The sequence below is a fragment of the Nannospalax galili genome, unplaced genomic scaffold (assembly GCF_000622305.1).
Source record: "Nannospalax galili isolate Female #2095 unplaced genomic scaffold, S.galili_v1.0 scaffold525, whole genome shotgun sequence".
Taxonomy (NCBI): domain Eukaryota; kingdom Metazoa; phylum Chordata; class Mammalia; order Rodentia; family Spalacidae; genus Nannospalax; species Nannospalax galili.
Window position 1 is genome coordinate 1,329,507 of NW_008353937.1, and position 4,392 is coordinate 1,333,898.

A 4,392-nucleotide genomic window follows, 5' to 3' on the forward strand; every position below is an offset into this window, starting at 1 on the left:
CCACCGTCTCCGGCCCCGGTTTCCGCTGGAGACCCACCTGGGCCGGGTAGGGGACAGGCTGCACCCCGAAGCGCAGGCAGCGCAGGCCGGAGGCTTCTCATTTTTCCGGCGCCCTCGGTTTGTCCACGGAGCCCTGCACGCACTGGGAGACTGGCTGGCGCATGAGTTTTAGGCCCCTTTGTGCAAAGCAGGTTCTGTAAGAGGTGGTGACGGGGTGCCTTCCAGAGCGGGCTGCAGGCGCGGAGCGCACAGCGGCGCTGGGAAAGAAGGTGAGGCCCTGTGCCGCTGCCTCTATGCAAGGTGGCCCTGCCCACCCTGTGGAACCTTCAAGGCCCACCCTCCAGGACTTGGGGAGGGGACATCTCTTCCTGGAGATCTTTGTGGCTCAAGTAACCAGAAAGCCTGCAGTGGCCTTTCAGAGAGCCACACCGATCCAGCCCTGTCCCCGTGTGCCAGTGCCTGCACCAGCTCAGCCAAATGCCCAGCTGCTGGGACACTGCCGCCCCTCTTCCCGAGAGGCCCATTCATCCATTCTTCCTCAGTGGCCAGAGAGAACCCAGAAAGTGAGGACCCACTGCCCTCTGCAGAATCCTGCAGGACATCATGGGACTGGTGAAGGCCAGAGACCCTATCTGTCCCCAGGTGGCCTGACTGGGTCCTTAGCTGCTGTACCCTCACAACTCAAGGCTCTTCCACTAACAGGCCAGGTACCTTCACACCTCAAGGTGCCATCTTTGTGGTGTGTTTGATCAGAGATCCACAGACAGGTTGAGGCAACAGTCTGGGGTATATCCAGTCTGAGGTTCTCACTCACCTGTCCTGTAAGCTCAACACCTGTTACAGCAGCTCAGGGTCCAGTTCATCATAAGACTGTGTGTCCAAGTTTTTTTGTTTTTTGGGGTTTTTTGATCTTTTTGAGACAGGGTCTCCCTGTAGCCCCAGCTGTCCTGGAACTCAGTGTGTAGACCAGGCTGGCCTTGAACTCATCTGCCTGCCTCTGTCTCCCGAGTGCTGGGATTAAAGGCATGAGCCACCACACCCGGCTAGTTACTTATTTTTATGTGTGTGTGTGTGTTTTGCCTGCATGTATGTATGTGTATCACGTGCATGCCTGTTGCCCAAGGAGAGTGTCACATATCCTGGAACTGGAATTACCATTGTTAGCTCCTATGTAGGTGCTGGGACCCAAACTCAGTTCCTCTGCAAGAGTAGCAAGTACTCTTAACCACTCAGCCATCCTTCCAGCCCCTGGAAGCCTGGAGTTTCCTTCTCACCCAGGTCCTGACTTCCAGTGGTCAGAAGGAGACCTCTGCCTGGTAGATTGCAGTGCATGCCTCAGATACTTACTAAGGCCAGACCTTGTGCTCAAACTCAACATCCCATGAGTCCACCCCACCCCACAGAGGAAGCCCTGAAGCATTATTTGGCAGATTCAGAGGCAGAAGCTTAAGGGAGGCAGAGTAGAGATTGAAATCCAATAAGCCAGGGCCTGGACCTGTTGTGAGTGGGCTGGAAGCGCTGGGGGAGTGGGAAGGGATCTCAAACTGAGCTTGTTCTCCAGAGGAAAGCAGTGGGATGGGGGCTGGGTATGGAAAGGCACAAGCAGAGTCAGGCCTGGCCTCCCAAATCCCAGACCCAGTGCCCTCCTTTGGGGAGCTGCACACATGGTCCCCTAAAAGCATCCTGCCCCGCTGCCCCAAGGCATTAGACCTGTCTGGGGCAGGAGGACCCAGAGCTGCCAGCCCTCTGGGGCCACAGGATCAGCAGATTAGCTTGGAGGACAAGGATGAGGTCAATGCTAAGTGGATTTCCGGGAAGCTGCCTCCAGCCACCAAGCCTGGCCCCAGATCAACAAGGCTATAAAGGAGAGTCCCCAGCTGGGGATGTTGAGCTAGCCATGGGATGGGGGCAGGCTGATGTCTGGAAGTGGTTTTTGAGCCCCATTCCTGAAAGGCATGACAGCCTCTGACTGGGCTTCATTTCCTGATCTATAGAGAGAATGGTTGTAACAGTTCTAATCCTAAGGCCATGAAGAAGACCAAGAAAGATGGCATCAGCTATGTTTGCTTGCTTCTGCCTGCCCCAGATCACACACCTTAATTCCCTGACAGGCGTCCTTCCTGAGGACAAGGCATGAGCAAAAAGATGAGCTTGTGGAGTCAGGTAGAAAGAAAAGCTAGCGGCAGAGAGCATCTCAGCAGAATGAGGAGCCACCATGGAGCCAGGCCCTGGGAACAGCACACATGCCTGGATTTCAGCCTCAGCAGCTGTGGCTGCTCTGGCGAGCACAGCCCCTCCTCGCCACCAGGGTCTATCACCCACCTCTGGTATCACAGAGCTCTGAAGTACAGAGGAGTGACCCTGAGCTAGCCCTCACCAGCCCTCACACATCCCATCCTGTTACCCTGGGGCACATGCCAGGAAGTTCTGAAAGAGACCTCAGGATCACACCTGTGTGTTGATTCCCTGCGCTGGTTAGTTTCTGGCAACTTGACACAAACTAGAGTCACCTGGGAAGAGGAACCTTCAACTGAATAATCTCCCAGATCAGAATGACCTGTGGCCGTGTGTGAGGCAGTTTCTTAGTTGTTAGTTCATATAAGAGGGCCCAGCCCACTGTGGGCAGGTGCTATCACTAGGCAAGTTGTCCTGGGTTGTATAAGAAAGCAAGCTGGGGGGCTGGAGAGATGGCTCAGCGGTTAAGAGGACCCAGGTTCTGGTCCCAGCAACCGTCCAGAACGCCAGTTCCAGGGGATCCGACACCTCTTCTGACCTCCGCAGCACTGCACGACACAGCTGCACTTACATACATGCAGGCAATATGCTCATACACATAAAATAAAAGTAATAAATGAAATCGTTTTAAAAGAAAAAAGGAAAGCTGAGCAAACCAGAGGAAACAAGCCAGTAAGCAGCTTTCCTCCAGGGTCTGTGCTTCGGTTCCTGCCTCCAGGTTCCTGTCTTGGTTTCCCTGGATGATGGATGGTAACCTGTAAGATGAGATAAACCGTTTACTTCCCAAGTTGTTTTGGGTCAGTGTTTTATCACAGGAACAGAGAGGCAAGCTATGACAGTCCCTCAGCTGGGTGCTCCCTGAATAACTTACTTGAGGCCACATCTTTCTGCAAGCTCTGCTGTGAAGGGGACCCAGGTGAACAGCAGTGTCCCAGACAAGAAGCAGAGACCACTGGCAAGGCTTAAGGGCGCGTGGAGGAAGAGCTTTGGGGGCCCACGCCATGTGTTGTTCATTCCCAGGTCTCCTGTTACACAGAGTGCCACTGTGACCGAGCACAGTGATTATTTATACTGAAAAATAGGCAGCACCCAAATTGCCTGCACAGGCAAACTCTTGTTTTCTGGGTGTCTTTACTCAGAGTTTTCCAATAGCTGAGCCGTGCAGTTCTGGCCTGGGCATCCTATGAGATACAGATGGCCAACTTGGGGTACAGTGGGTCATCTGTGGCTACCTGGGCTTGGGATCACCCTCCAGGCTACAGTCTCAAAGCATCTTTTGGAAGCTCCCTCTTAGGGCTGAATGGGTGGCCCAGTGTCTCTCAAAGGACAAAAGAGAATAGGCAAAAGCTGGTATGCCCATGTGTGATCTAGCCTCAGGAGCACACAGAAAAGTCTTCTGTCAGTCACAGTGGCATGGGAAGGAAGCATGAAGCCCGCACAGGACGAGACTTAATAAGTACTGCTGCAGCGTAGCTAGGTTCCTGCATCGGACCAAGGTGCTTTCTTCCCCAAGAGGAGGTGGAGGTTGACTGGTGTTAAAGTGGGCCTCCTAAGACTGCCAGAGGAGGTGTGTGGAGTGGGAAAAATCAGAGCTTGTGCCCCTGCATGGGGAGTCTCCCTTTGCTAACTTAAAACCTTCTGGATCCTGACATACAGGTTTACTGAACACTGCCAGGCTGTCCAGTTGGGGGCGCTAATGGGAGCCAGGGAGCCCACTATAGAGCTCAGGTAGAGCAGTCAGGAGCATCCAGGGGGGCTTGCAAGCCTGGGGCTCAGGGTGCACCATCCCAGGGGTCTAAGCTGGAGCACAGACCTGCGGGCCAGTGGACATATCAAATAAAGTCTACAATAGGGTGCCTCACATGGAGGAGGCTGGCACTCAGTGGGTAGAGAGCATATCTTGATGGCCGAAGGCAGGGAGTCTCAAGGGCATCCCCTGTGGTCAGAGTGCCCAGGCCCAGGCAAGAGCTGGAGCATCTTATGGAAACAACAAAACCTCGTGGGGACAGGTGTGTCCCCACATCCGGCCCTACTGGTCTCTTGGCCTCATCTGGCACTTGCCACTGGATTTGTGACTCCAGCACCTAGAAGACTCCTTTGAGGCACTCTCTCAACAGTGAAGATGCCAGGACACCAAGCTGCTCACTAGGACACCTT